Source organism: Callospermophilus lateralis, unplaced genomic scaffold (assembly GCF_048772815.1).
Source record: "Callospermophilus lateralis isolate mCalLat2 unplaced genomic scaffold, mCalLat2.hap1 Scaffold_250, whole genome shotgun sequence".
NCBI lineage: Eukaryota > Metazoa > Chordata > Mammalia > Rodentia > Sciuridae > Callospermophilus > Callospermophilus lateralis.
In genome coordinates this window covers 976370-1002652 of record NW_027513332.1, presented here as the reverse complement: position 1 = coordinate 1002652, position 26283 = coordinate 976370, and the positions used below count along the sequence as shown (strand labels likewise).

Below are 26283 nucleotides of genomic sequence, written 5' to 3'. Positions count from 1 at the left end.
ACATATTCTTGATTTGAAAATATGGTATATTATTACTGGTTTTATACAAAATACTGAATAGTAAAATTGTATAATTACATAATTAAAAGTATTACGCCCCAAAATGGGAGTGGCATAAGTTGAGGAGTCTTCTGAAATGTTATTCAAAAACATAACCTGATTTTATTTTAAATAATAATCATTCATTTGTTATAATCATTAAGAAAATTCTTTACCTTTTCTCTCTCCAAAAAATTTCCATTCCTTCTTAAAAAAGTAAATTTTTATTTTTATAGTTTTTATACCTTCCCTTATTATTGGGTAGTGATAAATAATTTATTCCCTGCTCCACTGAATATTCTAGGGTTTGATGAGAATACATTCTTGAAAGAAATGAAAATATCAAGTTATTTCACTTACTACACTGTGATGAATATGCTCCACAAATATATGAAATTTTACCAAGCTGGGGAAAATAGCCATAAGCAGTATGAAACAATTTCTGATAAATTAGAGAAGTGAGGAGAAAAACATATCAAATGTTAGAACATTAATTAAAATAGTCAAGATAAACATTTATATTCAAAATTTTAAAATTCCTCAAGAAAAAAAAATGGATAGGACCAAGAAAAATAAATGAGTCATTTTTATAGATACTTCTATTTGGTTAAAAGTTAAATTCTTATCAGATGTTTTCCAGAAAGGAATTGGAGGCAAACACACATAATATCACCAAGACCCTGAAACTTGGCTCATCACCTATCAGCAAAATTTATTGTAGTCTAACATTTTTGGAATAGTTAAAGAAATTTGCCTACAGTGAAAAATTTGCTAAAATGTAAAATTTGTTTAATGCAACTACAGACTTGTTATTCCCATGTCACTAGTGTTCTCTTTGATTCATGTGCTTACATTAACAAGAAAAAGTGAAGTTTTAAAACTCATTTAAAACAGTATATTCTGTTTGGGTATGGTGGTGCATACCTGTAATTCCAACAGCTTGGGAGGCTGAGACAGGAGGATCACAAATTCAAAGCCAGCCTCAGCAAAAGCGAGGTGCTAAGAAACTCAGTGAGACCCTCTCTCTAAAAAAAAAAAAAAAAAAAAAAAAAAAAAAAAAAAAAACAAAACAATATATTCCATCTTACTCCATTTTTTTCTAATTATTGAGAAAGTGGATATAGCATTTTAATATAACTCAGGATCTTTATGAAAATTAGTAGATATTTTACTTGTGTTGTTTCACCCAGTACATTTGTGAAAACTGCAATTTAAGAATAAACATTGAGGGCTGGAGATGTGGCTCAAGCGGTAGCGTGCTTAAGCGTGCGGCCCAGGTTCAATTCTTAGCACCACATACAAATAAAGATGTTATGTCCGCTTAAAAATAAAAAATAAATATTAGAAAATTCTCTCTCTCTCTCTCTCTCTCTCTCTCTCTCTCTCTCTCTTTAAAAAAAAAGAATAAACATTGATGTTCAATTTTCTAAAGCTATCTTAAAACAAAGAGTATTGTGCCGATAGAAGTATGAGAATTTTCTCAGGGTTCATGGAGAGACTTACTAGGCAAGATATATTAGCTTTCTGATCTCCAAAAGACCCCAGGATTCATCAAAATTAATTTCAGTCAGTCACACTGGTTCATGTCTGCAATTGCAATAACTCTGGGGTGAGGCATGACTATTGCAAGTTCAAAGCAATGTTCAGCAACTTATTGAGGCTCTGAGCAACTTAGAAAGACCGTGTATCCAAATAAAAAGTAAAAAATGGGCTGAATATGTGGTTCAGTGCCTAAGTAATTCTGGACACTCAAAGGGAGTGAGGAACCTATTTCCCCGACCTACAGCTGCACCTGCTTCCAAATGGGACAGAGCAAGAGGATTTAGTCAAATTTAGCTCTGATTTAGACTGTGCTCTTGTGTGACTTTTTCTAACTTAAGGAAACTTCAGATTAGCAATGTTGAAATTTTGCTGAGAGGTGACAGTATAGTTTTGAGTCCATAGCATGAACCCTGAAGCCAGGCTGTGTGGGTTCCCATGGAAATTCTCTCACTAACAGCTCATGTAACCTTGGGCTAGCTTCCTGAACTCTATGAACTTCAGTTTTCTCCTTTCAAAAGAGGTTCTATGCCAGGCATGGTGACACACCAGTAATCCCAGCAGCTCTGGAGGCTTAGGCAGGAAGACTGCAAGTTCAAACCAGCTCAGCAACTTAGCAAGGCCCTAAGCAACTTACTTAGCAACACCCTGTCTTTAAATAAAATATAAAAAAGAGCTGTGGAAGTGGATCTGTGGTTATAAAAAAAAAGAGCTGGGGACGTGGCTCTGTAGTTAAGTTCCCCAGGGTTCAATCCCTGGTACCCCCCCCCAAAAAAAAAGTTACAGTGATGTTTAAATGAACAAATATGCCTAAACCACTTAGCACAGTACCCATCACAAAAGGGTTATTAATCAGTTGTGTGAGTTTATAAGTTTGTACTGGGTCCAAAGAGTCATATGCTAACATGTCTACCCAATTCCAAACTGAGTGTTATCAGTCATTACAGCAATAATTTGTTATACGTTTATCAGCATATGGCACATCAAGAATTTTAATATGTAACTAACACAGACTAGTTTATGTCAATTCTTTGCTTTTCTATAGATGACATAAACATTTAGAGGTTGTCCCCTAATCCTCAACCCACTAACCAATACTCGTGCTCTTCAATCTACAATAAAATGATGCCCACAGGAAGTTAAAAACATTGTATTAAAATGCATTCAATACACTTAACCCACCAAATATCAAATCTCAGCCTAGCTTGCCTTAAACAAACTCCAGTGGTGTGAGTCTGCTGCAGAGCAAAATCACTGATGCCATACCTCTTTTTGTTGCGAGGGGGTACTGGAGATTGAACTCAGGGACACTCAACCACTGAGGCACATCTCATCCCTATTTTGTATTTTATTTAGAGACAGAGTTGCGCTGAGTTGCTTAGGGCCTCGCCATATTGCTAAAGCTGAACTCGAACTTGTGATATTCCTGCTTCAGCCTCCCAAACTGCTGGGATTACAGGTGCAGGCCTGCACCCCTGTGCCCAGCACAGAGCTCAATTTATAACACAGTGTTGTAAGGCTCATGGAATTCACTGAATATTGAACTCAACGTGAAAAAAAAAAAAAAAAAAAACAGAGTGGTTGCCAAGATCTGCTCTCACATCACTGTAAAGTTGAAATATTTTAAGTCAACCCATCATAAGGTGGGGGCCATCTCTATTTATGGAGTGCTATCAATCTGTCTAGCACAGACTCGCTCATTATGGGGTACAGAAATATCCTGAAGGTCCAAATAACAATCTCCCTAACATATTTCACAAAGATAAAGCCATGAGGAAGAATCAAACTCACGCCCACTCCCTGCCCATCAACCTCTGCTCATCTCTTAGCTTAAAGGAAGAGCAAGCAGGAATCTGTCACCAGCTAGCTGGGGAGCATTGCTTTCTCTGGAATCATGCTTAGTACCACCAAACTTTATCAGCTACTGTTTGTTTCCTCCCCCAGGAACCTCAGGTCTTTTCCCAGATAATGTGGATAAATACAGCCTGGCCCTGAGGCTGTATCATCTGCTGCTCTACCTGTACTCCTACTATATACAAACCTAGCAAAACCATCATGGACCATAGGAGGGGCACACAGAACCCCATTCACGATCTGAGTAAGAATGTATCAGGACTCCAGAGTAAAAATGTATCAGGACTCCAGAATGTGTAAAATTGCTTTTTCTACCACTTTCTACCACTGGGGGATATTCATTTAACCCTTTTTAGCTGTGTCTTATGATGTAAGCTACTTGAAATTGTGCATGATACATTAATCACAATATCTAAGGATTATAGAGAATATATTCTTCTAAGCACTTTTTCTAACTCCTCTTTGCAACCCTGTGAAGTATGTTGGTAATACTCCACTTGACAGGAGGAAAATCTGAGCTTTAATACATTATATTGTGGGCTGGCATTGTGGCTTAGTGGTAGAGTGCTTGCCTAGCACAAGTGAGGCACTGGGTTCAATCCTCAGCACCACATAAAAATACATAAACCAGATAATGATATTGAGTTCATCTCTACCTTAAAAACTATTTTAAAAAAATGTCTCTAGTAAGACTCTAACTCACACAAATATGCACATCAAATGTCTTTGTGACTTAAAACTGCTTCCTAGCTGGGCATGCCTGTAATCCCAGCAGCTCAGGAGGCTGAGGCAGGAAGTTGGCAAGTTCAAAGCCAGCCTCAATAACTTAGCAAGGCCCTAAGGAAGTCAGGGAAAACCTGTCTCTAAATAAAATAAAAAAGGGACGGGGCTGGGATGTGGCTCAGTAGTTGAATGCCACTGAGTTCAATCCCAGGTACCAAAAAAAAGAAAGAAAGAAAGAAAGAAAGAAAGAAAGAAAGAAAGAAAGAAAGAAAGAAAGAAAGAAAGAAAGAAAGAAAAAGGAAAAAAAAGAAAAAAGCTGTTTTCCAACTCCCTTCCTCTTAGGTAGTGAAAAATTTCACATGTATTAGAGATAACTTTTTTCCCACTTGAAAAGTGGCTGCAGCATCCTTCAGAGCTAAAGTACTTCACCTCCCCAAAAATGTGCAGGCATATACTAGATTCACTAGGAATCTGTGCCTCAATGAAACCTGAGGGGGAATGTGATCATACTTTCCAATTCACAAAATGTTTTTATGTCATCTGCACAGTCAAATGCAAAGAAAAAAACTGAGGATTATCCACACAACAGACAGCAGGCTTTAGTGTGAAAATCCCAGCTCCTATCCCTGCCCCCCCCAATAAAAATTTATGGCAAGAACTTACATTAGAAACTGCAAGATTCTTGCTGAAACTGTATATGCTAACCATGGACAAACTGAAAAGTGATGACATGTCTAACCATTTGCTTAAAAAGTCACCAATCTTGTTTGTGTTTACCAGTGGCTTATCTGCAGGGTACATCAGTTGAGGTCACATTGACTTTATACACCCATGTGTAGAAGTTACATTTAGTTAGAAGTTACATTTAGTTTAGAAGTTACATTTAGCTGTGTGCAGTGGTGCACCCCTGTAATCTCAGCAGCTCTGAAGGCTGAGGTAAGTGGATTGCAAGTTCAAAGCCAGCCTCAGCAACTTAGTGAGATCCTGTCTCTAAATAAAATAGAAAAGGGGATGGGGATATAGCTCAGTGGTTAACTGCCCTTGGGTTCAATTTCAGGTATAAAACAAAACAGAAAAAAACTTGTTTAAATATGTGGATTGATAAAATAAAAACAACAATCATTCTTCATCTTTGAAGAGGGGAGAATCCTTGTAAAAATGCTAAGCAGAGTGTTTGTGAGGGGTGACTATGAGGGGATTTTCTGGCTTATCAGACCACAGTACAATTCTGCTCAGAAATTCATTTTACCAATTAATTAAGAGATGCTCAGATATTGTGAAAACAATTTCCTAGAAATGGATATCAGAGAAAACAGGTTTGTAGCTGTAACTCCATTCCACTTCTTTGAGGCACAAACTTTTGGTACATTTTCTCCAGGACAAGCACTACCTAGCATTCTAGCTTTTAACAAAATGATTCCAATTCTCTTTATGACTATGGAATTATAGAAGAAGGGAATCAATAAATCTTAAGTAATATGCCAACAGGTCATGATCATGTATAATAAGTTCCTGTCTTCTATTTCAGTCTCAATTTATGTTAGGTTCTTAAAAAGTGTTTACAAATATTTGTTTCCAAGCCAAAGGGACATGACATAAGCCCCCCACCCCCAGCTCCATCTGTTGGTGGTAGACAGAGTCTTAGTTCTGTGGCAGGCTTGAAAGTTTCTTTCTTTATAGGATTCATGATATTCTGATTGATATATTTCATTCAGGGTACCCTCCCCTTGCATCCCTTCAACTCTCCCTCTGACCCCTTTGTCTATACTACAGTTATGGTATATGCAGTTTCAAATATACCACAACAAAACCCACTATTCTATATAATTAGCATACACAAAAAATTCCCCCCCTTTACAGGGGATTGAACCCAGGGACACTTAACCACTGACCCACATCCCCAGCCCTTTTCATATTTTATTTAGCAACAGGGTCTCACTGAGTTGCTTAGGGCCTTGCTTTTGCTGAGGCTGGCTTTGAACTTGCAATCCTCCTGCCTCAGCCTTTAGAGCCACTAGGATTACAGGTATGCACAACCACGCCTGACTCAGAACTGTAGTTTTTAGGAGAGGGGTCAAGGTACTAGAGTGGATGTTTCAAGAGCAGCCCCTTGTTCTTCTTTTGATGACATACTTCAGTGTGCTCTCATTTCTAGCAGCCCTTACTTCCAAGGCTTTATGGAATCAGCCAGGTTTTGACAAAGCCGTTACCTAAAGTCACCACCAAAAGGGAAAGGAAAAAAAATTCCAGTGTGCTCTTTGCATTTCCAGAATTATCCCTTGCTCTGTTCCATGTGTTCTCTGGCTGAAAGGCTGCCCACAGAGCAATCTGCTTTATAACTCAGAGACTGGGGAGGCTTCAAGTTGCAAGTCACATATTAACAAAGAGGATTTATCTCATCACTGCAGCCCAACAGATGCACACAAACTTCATACTTACTGCAGATGCTATAAGTGTGCTCCCAATTTGCTTTTTTGCTATTGGTGCCTAATGGAGAGTAGAAATAATGCCACCAATATTCTAGGGTCACACTACCTAAGGATTCAAGCAGGCTGCTGGGCTCCATCTCCAATGATAAAAGGATGGGAAATAAGGAGGAGAGAAACATTCTGAGCCTGTGCTGTCTGATCTCTGCCACAAAACTTCAACCCTGCCATCAGCTGCAAACACGTATGGGCACTGGAGATCCAGTGAGATACTGTGATATTCATTTACTTGTGTGTGGGAAGGGTGGATGAAAAGCTACACATATTTAGAGTTTCAACAATAATTTAAAAAGTGGCATGACATCCTTGGAAAAAGAACTCCTTGCCTCTAAACTTAAAAGACATGGGAAGACAATTGCTTAGAATAAATCAATTTGGATGGGTACAGCCACTCTGGAAAGCAATATGGAGATTCCTCAGAAAGCTTGGAATGCAACCACCATTTGACCCAATTAAACCACATGGTATCTCATCAAATAGTGTGCCCCCAGGCCTTCCCAACCCCCATCAGGATCAGCAACTCTCTCTTCCCTTCTATGGCACTTACTGGATTATGCCATGATGAAGTACTATGGGACTCCCCCCAAACATACCCATATCCTTGAGCTTAAACACAGGGACACTCTATGAGCTGCTTTCCCAGTCCCTTTTCAAACTTTATTTACATACAAGTTCTTACTACGTTGCAAGGGCTGGCCTTCAATTTGTAATACTTCTGCCTCAGCCTCCTGAGTGACTTGGAAGACAAGTGCCAGGGCTCCTTGCTGGTGGCTAGGGGCTTCTGTCCTCTACTGAAAGAAGCTTCCGGAAGATGAGGATCAAGATTTCCCTCAGGGTATCATCCTTCTCTGCATCTACTTATGACATTACCATATTCCTTGTCCACTAGATCTTCTGGGAGGCACCAGCTGAGAAGAAGATCGAGTGTACTGAGAAAGGGAAGAGCAACCATGTGGATGCTCAGGCACTGCTGGCCTCCTGGGCCTCACAGGGCACTCTTCCCTGCAGTATTGTCATTTGAGGGCAGACCTCTCTTTAGCCTCGGCACTAGTGGCCCTCACCTAGGGGTCTCACTGACTGATCCCTTTATCCCCAAGATGGAGTGTTTCAACTGCATCTGCTTCCTGCAGCCTTACAACACCTCCCATCTCTATGTCTGTGGTACCTACGCCTTTTAGCCCAAGTGCACCTACATTGTGAGTGCTGCCACACCCTGGCTGCCTGCCACCCTGGCCTCCAGTATGGGGTCCTGCCCTCATGCTCATCCTCCTGACTGGCTCCCTCTGCCTCTAGAACATGCTCACCTTCACTTTGGAGCATGAAGATTTTGATGATGGGAAGGGGAATTGTCCCTATGACCCAGCTAAGGGCCACACTGGCGTTCTTGTAGGTGAGTGGATGTGCCTGTTTTGGGTGAGTCCCTTGGAACTTGACACACTCTGGGGTGTCTACACCTTGTTTATGGCCTGACTATCCTTCCATTTCCCAAAGACGGTGAGTTGTACTCAGCCACCCTCAATAACTTCCTGGGCACCCAGCCTGTCATCCTCCAGAACATGGGGCCCTATCACCCCATGAAGGCAGAGTACGAGGCCTTATGGCTCAACAGTGAGCAGGGAGAAGGACTGGGGAAGCCCAGGGTGGGAAACCTGTGAGGTCCTTGTCACCTCATGACTGAACCTCTTTGCCTTGCTGCAGGGCCCCCACTTCATTGCCTCTGCCTATGTCCCTGAGAGTGTGGGGAGCATCACAGGGGATGACGACAAGGTGTACTTCTTCAGTGAGAGGGTGGTGGAATACTGCTGCTGTACCAAGCAGCTGCTGGCCCAAGTTGCCCGTGTCTGCAAGGTATTGAGCCCCCAGCCTGAGCCCTGGGAACCCTGTGGGCTGGGCAGCGGCTGACCCACTGCATCCCCTTGATATCTGCCAGAGTGACATAGCCGGTGCACGCACACTGCAGAAGAAGTGGACCAAATTTCTGAAGTCACAGCTGGGGTGCTCAGTGCCCAACCAGCAGCTCTATTTCAACCAGCTGCAGGATGTGCACACCCTGCAGGGTGCCTCCTGGCACAAGACCACCTTCTTTGGTGTATTTCATATGTGATGGTGAGTTGGCCAGGAATGCTGGGGTGGGGATGAGCAGGTGTTCAGGTCAAGGGCAGTATGTGGGTGGGAGGGCCTGAACCATGCTGTCCTATAGGGACATCCAAGTGGTCAGTGTCTGGAACACTGAGTACTTGCCCCTTTTAAAGGCCCCTGGGGAAATAAGGCAAGGCCCTGCCTGGTGGCACCTTAGATCTGCCTGCTGGTATATTCTTCTGCCCATGAGCATTTTCTGCTGATCCCTACATTCCTGCAATCTCTGGAGCTGGGGTGAGATGTTAAGGTGGGCATTGGACCTGACCCTTGAGATCCCTCTCTCATTGCAACAGGGATAATGTGGACCTTTCCTCAGTCTGTGAGTACCAGTTGGAAGAGATCCAGTGGGTGTTCCAAGGTCCATACAAGGAGGGGGACATGGTGGGGAATCAGCAGGTCAGGCCCAGAGCACCACTGGGGACTAGGCAGAAACCAACCCTGGGTTGTTTGAGGAAGTGCAGAAGTGGGGTCAATACACTGACCCAGTACCCAGCCCCCAGCCTGGTTCAGTGAGTCCTTTGGTCAGGAAGTGTTCCCTGTCAGTTCCAGTGGCCTCCCACCAGCTGATAGCTCCCCTGTCTATACCCCTACCCCCACAAGTGCATCAACAAATGGCACCATCACCATGGTCACACCAGTTCTCTGGAGCTGGCTGACAGAACCCTCATTTTCATCAAGAAGCACCCACTGATGGACGCGCAGGTAGAGCCTTCATGGGGCCAGCCCCTGCTCATGAAAACACCAACTTCACCCACCTGGTGGCTGACCAATTTACAGGATTTGACAAAGCCACCTATACACTTCTGTTCATTGGCACAGGTAGGTAAGCTCTTGGGTGTGTCTGGGGCTGGGAGACACCCAAGAGCCTCATTCCCTGTCATTGACACTCCCTTCTCCAGCCTAGCACAGACAAAAAGTAACCATAAAATATTTACACTCAAATGCACCCAAAAATGTCACAGAGACACCAGCAGGGAGGTTTTATAGGTGATTCTTCATGCGCCTGGAGGAAACTGTTGCTTTCGCTCCCATGCAAGGATTTCTAGCAAACAGAGTGAAAGCTGCCAGCTTATTTAGAAGGCTGGGAAACCTGGGTTCCCAAATCAGTGAGCAAGAATTCAAGTCAATGAAATTATGGTCTCATTTTTCCTCACTTCTGGTTTTAGATACAAAATCCTGACAAGAAAATTTAATGATGTACTACAAAACAATACATGGCATGGTGGTGTTAGTTGGGTGCCACAGAACTGTATGCTTCATAGTAATCACAAGAGGAAATTTTGTGTTATGTCTCCTTCACCAGAATAGGAAAAGGTTATTTTTTAAAGAAAAAATACATAATCAATTGGGCATTATCCCAACAATGCAAACATGGTTCAATATCAAGAAGCCTTACAGTCTAATCCATCACATTAGAGAGCTAAAAGGAAATAAAAGCATATAGCTTACTATTTAATAATTCAAACATTTAAATATTAAAAATAAAAATCTGCCAGGTTAAAAAGAAAATCTATCTATTTTGGATATTGAAAAACTATCTATTTAGATAGAAAAACTATCTATTTTGGATATTGATTATATCAGTATAATTTCAAGGACTATAACACACACACACACACACTCATAACAAATATTAATATATTATTAGTGGCACAGAATGTTAACTTGAGGCAGCTCTGCTCATGTGGGGCAAGGAGTATATAAAAAGTCTCTGTAACTTCCCTCAATTTTTCTATGAATCTATTTTTTCTCTTAAAATTAAAAAAGAGAGATCCATATATCTCAAGACATAAAATAAATAGTATCTACATCTTGCTCAGAAAATCTTTAAATATATGAATACTCTAAATTTATGTATACAAAATTAATACTTAAATGAAAATTTAGATCATTGAATTATTCTGACTATAAATGAAGTTAAATGTAATATATCCTTTGTTCCAGTTATTTTACTCATAGATTTAAGTTTAGAGCAATTCTTGAAAAAGTTTGGAAAAAAACATAGACATGATTGCTTTATTTTGGCATTGTTCACAGAAATGTCAGAATTAGAGATAATCAGGAGAAGTTGGAGACAATGTTAAGATAATTATACTGGATTTGTACAATTTCAAATGTATAAAATTGAATTATAGCTATATGAATTAAGCACAGAAGACTTATTTAGTGAGACATATTTATATTTATCCAAGTACATACATAAAACTCACTAGAAATCTGCATAAACAGAGAAGTGGGCATTAGGGATGAAGGATAAGAAAAAGGTGAGTTAGGAGAATAGCATGAGACAAAATGCAGAAATTCATGAGATGACCCCTGTGCACCTGAGATGAACACAAAAGAGAAACAACTAAAAATTTATTTACCTAAATAAAAATCATTTCACCATTTATTAATCATTTTATCCTATTAGGAAAATAAAGTATATACATTTATTTGTTTATTATTATTGTTGTACTTAAGCTGGAGAAAGAAAAGAATGAAAAGACTCTTTCTCAAGGTAACTCAGAGAGTGGAAAAGCATAAATAAAGCAATGATCATGGATGACTTCTTGAGTAATGATGGTTCATCACCATTTTCTCTCATTAGAGTAAATACAAGAGGGAAAATGTTAGGAAATTAAGAAAAGTATAAAATCACCCCAGAGGAATAATACGCAGTGAAAATAATTCTTCTATTTATCTCTAGTGGCAAATGTCAAGGAATTATTTTACAAAGAAGCAAAAAGGAAGAGAAATATCTGAATTTTCTTTGACGGATTTCTTTTTCTATTTTAACTTGATTATGAAGCAGAAATGGATTTCTCATTTTGAAACCAACAAAGGGTGGCATTTTGGCCTTCTCACTCTGACCTTGTGTGGATTTTCTATTTGCATATTCCATCTCAAGTGCAGTATTTCTCAGTATCAAGCACTAGATACACAGCAGAGCTGTGCTGCTTAATATATCATCTGTTCAAAATGGTTTTGCATAATGGCTCTATGTTGCTTGGAGATGTGCACTTAATTGCAGCAATCCATACAATACTCTGTAATGCTCCACACCTTAATTAGCTCTTCCACATATTAAGGGGATGCAAGGAGAGGGAAAATTCTTCTAGATGTTAAAGGAGAATTCACATAGTTTTTCCTCAACTGATATGTCATAAAATATTAAATGACATTTCCTTTACTCTTAAGAACTTTTTGAAGAGTAAAGTATGAATAAATTCTACACATCTTTTGCCACAGTGGGAGGGGAATAGTTTATTTAAAACAAGGGCAAACTGAGGAAAAATTATCCTATCCTAATGTCAAATTTAATGCATGTGCTCTTTACCTTGGCTTTCAAAATTGAAAATTAGCATAGATATCTGGACATACTATCTTAATAAGAACATCATTAATTATAATATTCTTTAAAGATCACTGTACATCCACAGTTGGTTTTAATTTCATATTTAGAAATATCAATTTTAGCTGTTTAATTTGATAAGGTAAAACATATAGAGAAAAAACCTATGATGATAACACAGAAATTTTTATTAAAAATTTCAAATTTATTAAAATTTGTCTATGCTCAATCTTTGTCAGTTCTAGATTTTTTTCTATTTTATAAAAATAAATTTTAAAACATATTTCTGATAGGATTTAAAATGCAAACAAGTAATATTAAAGATACACCAAGATATTATTGACATATAGTGTTAGCATCTCTTTGAGGCACTATATAGTCTAAATAATTTTTTATTTTATCTAAGTCTCAAAACTTTATGATGTAAATATTTTTAAGCAAAATTCATAGAAGGAATCTATGGCCTCAAAAAGGTTAAGAAACTTGATAGGGCATAAATACTAAATGGCACAAATACTAAATCTGGCACTGACAAAGACTGAGCAGAGATATTTAGTTTGATTCTGAGTACTGAAAGGAGAATAGCAATAAGGATGGTCAGAATCGAGAAGGACATAGATAAGTTTATATAACTTCCTGTTTTACACTAAAGTGCATACTTCAAGTGAACTTCTCAAGTACATTTAGTTTGAAATATATGTTAGAACTTCATACATGTCCATTGATAAATGAAATTGATAACTGAATTATAACAGAATGAAAGGTTCAGAAAAAAATGGAAAAAATAGCAGAAAAAAAGTATTCAGACCATTCTTTTAGTTATTTTCCTGACATCAAATTTCTTTGTATATCATGAAGTTATGATATGATTATGATAAAATTATGATATGATTCAATCTGTTATACTAACCAAGATATAATTGCATGGATTTTATGACCTATATAAAAAAGAATTAAACTTTAATCATTTATTTTATCATGACAACAATCTTTATTATAACTTATAAAAATAGAATAAGTATACTTTTGGCTCATAAGTATGATGATTATTGGGTGTTCATGTGGCTGGTGTGGGAGATGTGCCTTTCCCTACATCTTGTCACTACATCTGCACATTACTTATCTGTTGTCAAAAAAGGCTAAGGAAGGTATTTTATTAGGTAAATTTAAACTCCTTCCTTCTCTCTTGAGTTCTTATTTCTTTTTAATAAGTGATATAATTCCACCTTACTCTGATCTCTCCTCCTGGGGCCCATGAGCCACCCTAGAAATTGTCTAAAAAGAACAAAAAGAATTATCTTTCTTATTACCTTCCAATACATATCACATACTGTCCTGTTCAATTTTCAATTTAACATACTGTCTTGTTCAATTTTCATTTTTTTTATTTTTTATTTTTTTTTACAATTCTATACCAACTAAAGGATGAAGTCTAACTCTAAATAATGACAGATCTGAACTTTCTTGATCTCTTTATCCTATTCACATAATTCCAGTATATTATATTTTCACTTCCCTGAACACAGTTGCTTCAAAATATGTTCAGGCCTCATCTCCTGGATGAAAATTTACAGAATAGCCCTGAAAAACTACCCTAAATTGTTTAATTATTGTATTTTGCACATAAAAGTGAAAACAAATTTTTCATTATGTGGATTCACCATTTTCAGAATGTTAATAGTATTTGTATGAATGTCAATGTTAATTTTTTCTTACAAGCATAAATACCAAAAGAAATTGATAAAAAATTCTTTAAAATTATTAAGGTACCAACTAATTATAACAAAACTAATGTTTCATTTACACTATTTTTATTAAACAGATGGAAGTCTGATGGCTTTGACAAATAGATAACATAGAAATCAAGATTCAGTGAGGGAAGGAGAGAAAGAGAGAAGCACACAGGCAACTTCACATAAAAAGGAGCTTTGAGAGCTGGGATTTGCTCGCCTAGTGTGGGTGGGACCTGGGTTCAATCCTCAGCACCACATAAAAATAAAGGCATTGTGTTCTGTCAATGTACACCTAAAAAGTATATATTAAAAAAAGAGTAGCTTTGAGTACTAAAAAGTTAATTTTTAACCAATTAATCTCTAAGACAACATGGATCTGAAAGTTTTTATAATTCTTACACTTTTTTAAAAATTCTAAGTAAAAAACTTTCACACACACAAAAAGAATTCTGAGCTAGAACAACAACAACAAAAAAAAAAAACTTTAAAAAAATGTTTAGGAAAACTGAGAGCTACCAAAGGTTTATATTGCACCAGAGCCAGTAAAAATGTGTTTAGGACAGCAAATATTTTAGTATATGAGAAGATAAATCTATACACAACATACAGAATGAACTTCAGTTTCACATAATTCACATATTGTTATTGTTTGTTGTGAAGCTTTTAAGAAATACAAATATCTTAAAAGAAACAACTGAACCTTGCCAATATAGTAAGAATTCTTGCCAAAAATGAATGTATGTTGTTCTAACTCTTTAAGTATATTCTTTGCCAAAAAGAAAAGATGTATACTAAATAAGATTTATTTAAGATTTCTGAAGTTAAATAGCAAAAATGCAATTGAATAAGTGATATTCTAAAATTGTTGGATCTTGAAATATGCATCTTTTTTAACAAATTGAATTAGGAATAATGAGATTTTAGAAAAATCTTATCAATTTTAAGGAAGCTTGCTACTTTAATTTAAGTACCTTTTAACTCAAAAACTTGGCAACTCAGAGATGTCACATGACTCAATTATATGCATGTTTAAGAACTGTATCAATTCAACACACACTCATTCAAATGCACATTTTACTGAGCACTATATCAATATCAATGGAGGTCATAAATGCATTAAAATACTGTTGCTATCATGGAGGATTTTATAGTCTAGTTGGAAATTCAAGACCCTAGAAATAACAGCAAACAAAAGGAAGTGCATAAAATTGTAGCTTAAAAGAGTCACAATATTGGTGGGTGCTTAAACAACATTTTTGGCTATGAATTAGCTTGAGTATGGCTTCATTATTGCATTAGCATTCTTCAAATATAATACCATGCATAAAAAGAGCATAATTTTATTTGGAAAAACAACAACAATAACAAAATAATGGAAAATAACTTTATTCCCAGAGAGTGTTATTAAGGTCAAAACACTGAATAAATGAATCTATTCAAAGTATTCTTTCATGTAAATGCTAAAATTAATTAGAAAAAAGGTCATGTTTAGTAAGGGGAAAGACACCAATAAGTTGTAAAAACATTAAAACTAACATGAATAGAGAAAATCATCAAAGAGCAGCATTTGTTTTGATAAAAAAAAAACAGTTTCTCCAATTAATAATTATTTTGAGTTTTGGTGAGTGGGGAAAAGTTCCAAATATCAGAGCTAAGGAGGAACTTTTTGAAAGCGTCATCATTAGAGAGAAATGAGGAAATCACAATATGCGACTCTTTCGTTAGAAAGGCCTGGGGCTCATCCAACCTGAAGGCAATGGAGGAACCTCTGCCCTGCTAAATGAAACTCTCACAGCATTCAGATCTCACAGATCTTCTCTTTTCATTTTCATCCATTTTGCATCTTCTTTTTCTTTCTAATCTCATTTCTACTAGAATTTTAGCTTTTCCAATGAATTGTCTTACTCTTTCCATCTTACATATATGATTTGGTTTCTTCACTGGAATTTTGGTTTTGCTTTTATTCTAAGATGCATTTCACTCAAATTTATTTCTTAGCTCTAAATACTACTCTCAGATTTTAAGCCCAGTTGAGATAATTTTCTTTTTCCTTTTTCGCTTTTGATTTCTATATCTCCTATCAATATATTTCTTCTGAATTTAAGGTCAGAAAAGTTAGGGGGTAGCCTCCATTCTGCTTAGTCTGAAATATTGACATTTCCTCTTGCAAGCTTGTGTTTTTCTAGTGATCAATACAAAGGAGAAAAAACAGCAGAAATAATAAATTGATAACTCATTGCTATAAAATTTAAGTTCAGTCTTAAAACCAGTTCCAAAATAAAAATATAGTGACATAAATATGTACAAAAGATTTGATTTTATTATCATATTTTAACTGACTCATGTTTTCATCTAAAATATTTTGAGAGGTCTCCAAAAAAATCACAGTATACATTTATATTAACGTCAGAAAACTCTTTCTCTCTATTTAAAAAGATGTCATCCACTCAAACTCATTTCTACCTCTAGTGTGGTGCCTTAAGGCCATCATATTCTATAGTCCTAAGAATAAATTTGGGATGCTTTCTTGAGAACTTTTAAATACTAGAGATATATAGAAATTATTTTGGCTTTGAGCAAAGAAGCCTATTCTTTATTTTACTCTTTAGAGAGTACAATTAGTCTACATTGCTTTTCCCCTAGGATACTATAATTTTGGCAACTCTTCCATTCATTGTTCTTACCCAAGGTACACGTGGGCCACAGACTTTGAAATAGAAACACATGCTCCATTTGAAGGACAAAGATTTGTCCTAGTCTAATCTCAGTGAAACTTACAAATATGGGGGCTGCATCAAGAAAATTGGGCAAAAAACTTGAAAGAAAATAAAAACCATTCTCAGCTCACTAATGGAATGAAGAAATATATTTTTGTGTTTTATTTTTAAAATGGGGACTATCTCATAACCTCTGAAAACCAGCACAATGTCAGAAAAAATTATTGCTTAATAAAACCACAGCAACAATCACAGCTTACCAACAATAACTCTGAGTTTTATTTTTACCCTTCTCTAATCCAAAGAGTCTCTCTTATTTTTGGAGCATAGTGCTGTCTCTGGCTAATACAAGTTTCCCTAGCCAGTGTCTCTCACAGGCAGATAATCTAAGAATGGCAAAAGGCATGAAGACTGTCATTGTAGGTTCTTTGCATGGCTTCCCATTATACAAGAAAGTACCTCTTATCTTCTCTGGGACTCATTTTTTCTCCTCTTAAAATACAATAATAATTAAACTTACTTACTAGGGTTTCTTGGGAAATTAAAATAACTAATAGAAAGAGTGATCCATGCACTTATTAAATTAGTTTTCTTACTTCCCTCTATTCTCTCTGTATTTGTCAAGGTTCATTAGAAAAACAGATTCAATAGATTGTTTGCATGTGTGTGTGTGTGTGTGTGTGTGTGTGTGTGTGAGAGAGAGAGAGAGAGAGAGAGAGAGAGAGAGAGAAGAAGAAGAAGGAGGAGGAGGAGGAGGAGGAGGAGGAGGAGGAGGAGGAGGAGGAGGAGAGGGGTAGCGGGAGGAGAGGGGATACAGCTTTAGTTTTAGGCATTTGCTGAGATTGATAATTCTAAAATCTGCAGAGCACTCCTGTGGGCTAGAAAAGAGATGATGATGTAGTTTCAGTCTAAAGGAAGTCTGGCAGCAGAATCATGCTTCTTTAGAAGAACTCAGTCTTTTCTCATAAAGCCTTCAGATGATTGGATCAAATTATGACAGGTATTTTGTCTTACTGAAAATCTATTTAAATATCAGCCACATCTAAAGAAATCTTCATAGCAACCTCTGTAATGGAATTTCATCAAAATTTTGAGACTTATTCAAGCCAAGTTGACACATAATGTTAAGCATCACACTTCAATGTAGCAAGCAGTAACCACATTTCAAGGCAAATGCAATCCATATATTCTATACTCTTGTATAGCAGAAAGTCTATTCCATTTTCTCAAAAGTAGGTGGGAAAATTCAAATCATAGGATAATGAAACCACCTTATCTTAATGTAACTAAATTTGATTAAACATTTTTATTGAACATTTTGTTAGATATTCACCTCCTAAAATTAATTGGTGCATCCTTTATTACCAGAAAATAGGAGGAAGTATGTGTTACAATAGTTTTCCTTATTTCTGTAATAAGCTTTTTTTATCTTAACAGAATCAGATAAAGTTTGGGAAGTCAGGAAATGTCTCACTCAGAAGATCCTATTTAAGATTGGGAATCACATAGGGCTATATGTTCATTACACTTTGGAGGTGGGTTGACAGAAACTAATATCCTAGTAAAGGAAAAGCTTATACATAGAATCTGAGGCAATTTTGAGTCAGCAGGAGATGGGGATAAAGAGAAAAAAAGAGCCTGTCCACCACTCCAATATTAAGAAAAGGAGTCAGAGCAGTGGGAGGTGCTCTGGGAAAAGCTACGAAAACCTGGATTTTCATGAGGTTTTCTTCTTTGAGGAACCAAATGTCTTTTAGGACCTGTCTGCTTTGAGCACCACTTCAGTGACTTCAGATCATTACCCCTGCCCCAGGGTTTACAATTGTTACCTGCAGATAATATCATTACTAGAATTATAGTGAACAACATTTCTTTTTTGAGAGAGAGAGAGAGAGAGAGAAAGAGAGAGAGGAGAGAGAGAGAGAGAGAGAGAGAGAGAGAGAGAGAATTGAGAGAATTTTTAATATTTATTTTGAGATTTTGGTGGACATAACATCTTTATTTTATTTTTATGTGGTGCTGAGGATCAAACCCAGCACCCTGTGCATGCCAGGGGAGTGCTCTACCACTTGAGCCGCATCCCCAGCCCACCAATATTCTTTTTTTACATTTTTAATATAAAATGTTTAAATAATTGGAAAAGTAGGAATAATATGACTACAAATACCTGTGTTCCTGATTCTTGGCATTTAGGATCTTAAAATTTAGGACAACATTGCTTCTAAGCCCTTTCATTAGGCAGAACAAGGAAATACATTTGAAAAGTCATGAATTCTTAGAATGTCAATTCAAATTTATTTTTTTTATATATTTTTACTTTGTCTCTAACAATGAAATCTGGGTTTCTAATAACAATAACATGTAACATGATATATTCCAACAGGTTTGACTTTGATTCTGTTTCTTTAAATTTATTCTCTGTTCCATTATAGGTAATAGTTTATATTTATTTTGTTTTTTTTTATCATTACTTTTTTTTAATATGAGTATAATATACATGTATTCCTACTTACTTTTCCTTTTTTAAAAAAATGTTAAAATATAGCTGTGACCCCTGCTTGTAAATATAATTATGGATATTTTCAAAATATGGAGATAAAAGGCATGCCTGTACATCATTGAAAATGACTTACTTATTGCTGCTTATACAATTTAGTATTTACCTTTGGTCTAACAATTTAAGACAAAATTACTTGTTAAGAATTTGTTTGCTCACTTATATTAAAAGTAGTTATCATGATTGTAAGGTTTATAATTTTATGGTTCTACTTTTAAATTATGCATTGTTTATCTGTCTTTTAAAAATTTTACAGATTGTAAATCCAGGTTGCTTCTGGATTATTATTAAATGAAGTGAATTGGACTATCCATAATGAAATACTGCAGTGAAAGACTTTTATAACAGCATGTGTCTAGATACAGAAATAAAGCCATGCATACTGGAAGAGGGGCAGTTATATTCTATATGTGCTTTATTCACTGTGTCTTGGAACACTACTCACAATGTAGAATACTTTGTCACCTAAGGTGTTAGGATTTTCAGCACAAGGTAGAAGATAGCCATACAAAGACTAGTTTTGTAAGATCAATGTTGGGAAATTGGAAATGGCAAAACATCCAAATCCAGGCATTAGAGTCATAGTCTAGGGTATTGGAATGAGAAAATTATATTAAATCCTCAGCCGGTGTAGACACTTCAGCAGAGGGCTTGGAGTTCTCAGTCTAGTGCTGACACCTCCCTTTTGGTTGCTTTAGACTTAGGCCCAATGCATGCTTCTGTATTTTGCTTACACCATGTTATGGCCTGCCTCTTTTTGACTTCTTGCAATATCAGTGCCCATTGTCCACTGTGTGATGCCACAACCAGCATAGCCAAACTAGTAGGTTCCAGTGAGAGACAAAGAGGGATGAGAAAAATAAACACACACACACACACACACACACACACACACATGATTTTTAGGTTTGGATTATCTGTTGAGTATGATGACCCTGTGTTTCAGTCAGGATGTTGAGGAACGTCACTTAATTGGAAGTGGTTCCCCTTAAGAGAAGCTGGTGGAGGCGATCCCCCACTCACTGTCTTAACAGGGTCACAGTGAGAAAAAGTGTTGGCAAAGCCACTCTCCCACTGTCTTGACAGGGTCACAGTGAGAATGAATGCTGGCAAAGCTATGCTGGTTGGTGGGTAACCGAAACCATGAGACCCTTTTTTTATGTAATTGGGACTTTGCATTTTCATGCTTATGCTTCTCACAGGAGGCATAGGTTTGTCAAATGCCAAACAAATTAAATTTCAGATGGCTAGAACATAACAGGTAGTTTATGCCTTGGAGGCTGTTCTACCACCCCTCAGCATATTTAGGACAAAGTAAAAGGCTATTCTTCTATCTTAGTACATTGTGGACAAACCTAATTATGGACAACAATCATCCTCTGATAGGTCATGAGAACTAGTGCACCTTAACTGAGAAACAAACTCTTTGAGAACTAGTGTACCTTGACTGAGAAACAAAGAAACTCTTTGAGAAAGCAGCTCAACCAGTTTTATGAGAGTAAATTTAGAAATTAATTAAAATAGCTTTATAAGACACAGTTTTAGAATAATGTAAGAAATATTATTTTATTTAGATTCTTAAGTTTAGAAATTCTTAAGTCTTTAGTTGTATAGGTTTCTGATATGTTTTAAGGATGATTCATATAAACTTTAGAATATTTTAAATATAAGATTTAAAGGGACTTTTTTATATGGGAATTTTAAATTAGAAATAAAGTACAAGGGTACTTTAGGTTAATGATTTATTAAGAGACTTAGAGTCTGTTACGTAGTTTGGCATTAGTTAATAAGAAAATAACATCTTGGGAAAAATAGTAAATCTTGGGAAAATCTGAAGAATGTAAATTAGTGACATATTTTATTAATGATTCTGTACTTTTAATAATTATATAACTGAAGGTCACATCCTGGGAAAATGTAAATTAATGTACCCTCAATCATGGTTAAGGTAATGTCATGTCTTGGCAAAGTTTTAAATTATATAACTAATGACGTATTGTGAATCTATAATAATGAGAAAAAATGTAATAAAAGGGGACCCAGAGAAAGCTGATTTAGCTCTCTCTCTGGAGATTGCTCAAACAGAACGACTTCTGTCTCATCTTTTCGCCGATGCCACTCATCCTTCAGGACTCCCTGGACCCCGCTGGGGCTGGACCCCAGCAAGAAGCTGCAAGTATTTATTCATTCAGCCCCTCAATAAGTAGTTTTTGAAGACTTACTATGTGCCAGACACTGTGGTGGGTCCTGGAAATATAGCAGTAAACAAAACAAATAAAAATACACATCTTCATAGAGCCAAAATTCATTTGTGACAGGATGTAAACAAACTTAGAGGGTGGAAAAAGCCGTGAAAGTGAATGGAGAGGATAACTGTGTGGTTGCAGTTTTATATCAGTCTCACACATGACATGACTGACAATCATTTGTAAGCTTTCTGATTTCAGAAGTTAAAGCAATGCATTTTTAAATTTTTACTTTCTAAAAATTTTCCTTAGTTAAGGAGTCACAATGATTTTATAGTACTCCCCCTAACCTGTGGTGATATGTTCTAAAACCCCAAGTGAAAACCTCTGAATATAGGTTGGGTTTTTCCATGTACATTAATATTTATGATACTTTAATTTATAGATTAGTCACAGTAAAAGATTAATAATAATATGTAAAATAATAATAATAATAATAATAATAATACACTTTAATAGTTTGCACTTTGGGGCCATTAATGGTTACTTGAACATAAGCACCTGCAATATCAATTCTATAATGGATATGGTTACTGAGTGACTAATGAGTAGGTGGCACATGCAGCATGGGTATACTATACAAAGGAATACTTCATGTTCTGGTCTTGATGGAACGAGATGAAAGGAGACGGTGAGATTTTATCAAAATACTCAGAATCGAGCATAACGTAAAACTTGTGAATTGTTTATTTCTGGAATTTCCTATTAATATGTTCAAGTTTTATTTAACCAGTGAGCACTGAAACTCTGGATGAGGGGACTACTGTAGTAAGAAAAACAGTGGAACAGAATCTGGGAGACCTGTATTCCTCCTGAAATTCTTTAACTTGGAGACTGTGTTTAGCTTAGCAGGTCCAGATGGTGACATCTCTCCTCTTCAGTAAGGTAAAATGTAGGCTGAGATGGTTTCCATAGGGAACTTTTGGTCCAATTATGTGACTAGAGATTCTTGACATCAAACATAAAAACCAAATCTTCCTTTTCTTTTGTAAGTTTGTGTGGTATATTCCCAGGAGCCAAAGTGGTGGTGCAGAGCAGCCTCTCTCTTCTCCACCTTCCTTCCTGGAAAGGGCATATGGGTTTGGGCACTTTGCTTTGCATCTCCTGGAGCCTTCACCAGCTGTTCTCTGTTGCATTTCCTCAGTTTGCTCCTGTGATGGGGCAAGTTCATTTGGAAAGTGTGGCTGCAAGAAAGACAGTAACAAGAGTAGAGAGGAACACTTATCTTCCCAGAAGGGTAGGTTGCTGGTCCGGCCTCAGGTTGCAGAGATCAGATTGTGTGCTCAAGTGTGTGTTCCTTATTCTCCTGCTTATCAAAGTGGCTTCAGGTGGAGAGAGAGATCATAATAAGCTGGTGACTGGGTGGTGACTGGGCAGTCATCACTGACTCTGGGGCCACATGTCACATTTACTAGAAAACATGAGCAACAAGTCAGTCTCAGCATTTTGTGATAATGTTTCTGATTTCCTTCTCAGAGTAAAAGATTGTCAGTTTAATAAATAACTATGAGTACTCTTCTATTGAAGGAGGAGCAATACCAAGTAAACTTCAGTTGCAATAGGAGGGGTCTCCTGAATAGAAAGAACAATGTGACAGCAGGAATTTCCAGATATTGGGGATTTATAGGTATTTAAGAAAAAAGTAGATCCTTCTCCAGCTTGTAATTTTGCATGTTTATAACCACAATTGTTATTAAAATAACTTGTTTTTAGCTCCTGGGGACTTTCTTTTTGTATTTGGTATTTTGATCTAGGTGTATTGAGACAGGAGAATAAGATGATGAAATTAGGCAATCACCTTTTCCTAAACTTTATGAGACAAAAGATGATGTACATATAGGCATGATGAGGATCCAGGGAAGAGACTAGTTCACATTGAAATAATCTGGAAAAGTGAGCTGTCATTTGCCTTAATCTGAAGAAAAAAACATTGTACTTTTTTGGTACTGGTTTTGTTTTGTAGTATTGAACCCATACATGCTATCCTCAGCCCATACATGCACTCTATCACTGAGCTGCATACCCACCCCCAGCCTGATATTGAACTTATTATCCAATCTCAGTATTTTATTTCTTGCAAAATTGGCAAATACTAATTATTGCAAAATCCATCTATTTACAGAAACTTTCATGTAATGCTGGTCTCATACCAATGTTGATATTTAAAGATCATAAATAGAATTTCTTCACAGATTTGTTCATTATGTCTCAACCACCAAATCCTCATTGAAACACTTTTTTTTAAAAAAAAAATTTTGGGGCTTCTTTGTTGAAATTTTCATATCAACATATGCTCACCATCAATTTATGTACTATATGTATATTTGTGCTTTTTACATAAAAATAAAGATTTTTTTGTCATTCTTCAAGAAAGAGCTTTTGCCTTGCCTGTAGTAGTGCCATTAGAAAAAATTTTTGTATGTGTTTTGTTTTACATTAAGCACAATAATTATATAGGTATATTTTAAATGAGTATATTATTCAAAATTTTTGTTTGTAATGGAACTATCTCTGTTTCACTTTTAAGAATCCGGGTTGATGTAGAATATTTTATGCAGCTTCCCTATAGAGCAAAATAATTCAGACAGTATTGCACAAAACTATTCTGTGAAGACAATGCTGAAATTCTGTAAGTACAGCTTCTTCAATAGTTTGAATCATTAAAAAGTCTTAAATTAAGTGTTTATTTGAAATCTGTTCCTTGTCAGGAATGCTAAGAAATTCAGAGGTCTCTGTTCTGCAAAAAGTGGCTTCTGAGTCACTGCCAAATCTGGCTGTGCAGCAGAGTCCCCTGGGCAGCCCCATCTCCAGAGGCTTAAGTTGGGGTCAGGGAATGAAGAGAGGGCCTATGCTGCTTGCCCTTTCTAGTATTTTTTAACTTATAAAAAGTAAGAAGTTATCTATGAAGAAAATATACAACACAATCATGGCAATGAAAGGTTTATTAACCAGGCATGGTGCTGCATGCCTGTTGTTCCAGCTGCTTGGGAGGCTGAGGTAAAAGGATCAGTTGAGCCCATGAGTTCAAGGCCAGCCTGGGCAACATAGACCCTGTATCAACAAAGCAAAAACCAAATATTTACGGTATTCCTCTCCAGACCTGTGTCCTTCCTCCTATGAAGACTTGTGGTCTATTAAGCATCTCAGTAAAAAGATTTATAATTTTCTTCTAGATCAATAAAAATTTTTAATGTATTATAAATTTGCTGTAGCTATTATGAAGGCAATGTTTTTACCTATATGTTTTTTCCTAACTGGTTATGATTAATACATACATAAAAAACATTTATTTCTATATGTTTATTTCTTATTCAGCTACTTATTAGTGCTTCTGTTTATCACTTGCTTCCTGACTGGAAATTTCTAGTCCTGCCTAAAGCCCACAGGTCCCACATGTTAATGTTTTAATTTCTCTGATTGTCAAGCTTACATGATTATCAGCAAGTCACTAAGTTGTAGGTTTTATGCTTATATTCTTCTTGGATGGACCAGGAAGCTGCTGTCCTCCTACAGAGGTTGACTCTCTATGGGGGGGGGGTGACAGTCCCTGGCAAGGTAAATAAAACTCTCTTTTGATTTCTAATTCAAATTTACAGTGTTTCCTGGAGTGCCTCTCCATAACACTTCCATTCCAGCAAATGCCATAATTTCATCCTTCTTTATGGCTGAGTAATAAGGAATATATATTTTTGTTACAATGTATTTTTACATATTAATTAATACAGCTTCATACATGTTCTTTTAAAATCCCAACATGATTTATTTAAAAAATGAGCACTTTGTGTAAAAACTATAAAGTTTTTAAATTAATAAAATTCTAAAAATATATAAGAAGGAAGAATAACAGAAGTTCAGAGTAGACTAGAAGTTACCAAAAGCTGCAGAAAGAAGGGGGGAGAGATGGGAAAGGTTGGGAAAAATAAAATAATAAACATCCCAAGGTCATTTTTAAATGAAGAATCTTCACCAAGTGAAGCAAAGCAATTTATTGAATAACTTTTTTTTTAAAGAACAATTCACAATCCAGCAGCACAAAAGTAGAAGAATAGGGCCACAGGATCAGGAGGCATTTACAAACAGAAAAGAGATGTGAGGTACAAAAACAACTCAACTGGTTACAAAGTTAGCTTTTCGGGTTGCAAATTGTGTTTGTCTCATTTGGTCAGTTCAGACCTCCCCACTGTGGTTGGCTAGGACTCTCTGTTAAAAAACAATACTCTTAGTTTCATTTCAATCCTCTAAATACTAAAATAGATTGCAAATGAAGGTTCATTTCACAGTAGCTTTGGGTGTAGGAGAGCAAGAGAAGGATGATGTGTACACAGAAGACATGGAGCCACACTATCCCTCCAAGACTCTCTGTTTCCACATGGAATTGTAACCAACAATCCAGGATTTTTGTTTAAGGAAATTAGACCCAGAGGAGCTTCTGAATTAATCTGACCTATCCCCAACTAACTGCCAGTCTTGATGGCAAAAATGTCCTCGGAAATGTAGAAGACCAACCTCTAGGGAAAGATGAATTGGGTGCACCTGACTTCATCACACACCTCCGCCCCAGCCAAACCATGCAGATTTCTAAACTGTTACATAGTGTTTATGTTGTACCCGGTACTCTATGTTAACATTCAGATGGTTTAGAAAATGCAGAGACACTTCACCCCACCCCTTGAGGCTCAGGGGGCCTTCAGCATCACCCCCTCCTTCTCAGAGGGAAGGGGTTATTTCCGTGGCAGGCCTGAAGGTCTCCAGATGTGCATAAGGCAGCTGGCCAGGGGGTCGTGGTGCTGAGAACTTCTGTGGCTAGTGAGCATACAAGCATGCCCAGGTCTTCTCTCCCAGCCTCTGCAACTGACTCTGCACTCAGGTCTATCACTGCGGGCAGCATGGACAGCAGCCAATTAGTGCACTCTGGC

At 36.8% G+C, this 26283-nt stretch overlaps 1 pseudogene; it reads left to right on the top strand.

The window, feature by feature from the left end:
- The first annotated feature begins 13134 nt into the window (after positions 1–13134).
- On the top strand, positions 13135–13243 carry LOC143389175 (small nucleolar RNA U13; annotated as a pseudogene).
- The last annotated feature ends 13040 nt before the right edge of the window (positions 13244–26283 follow it).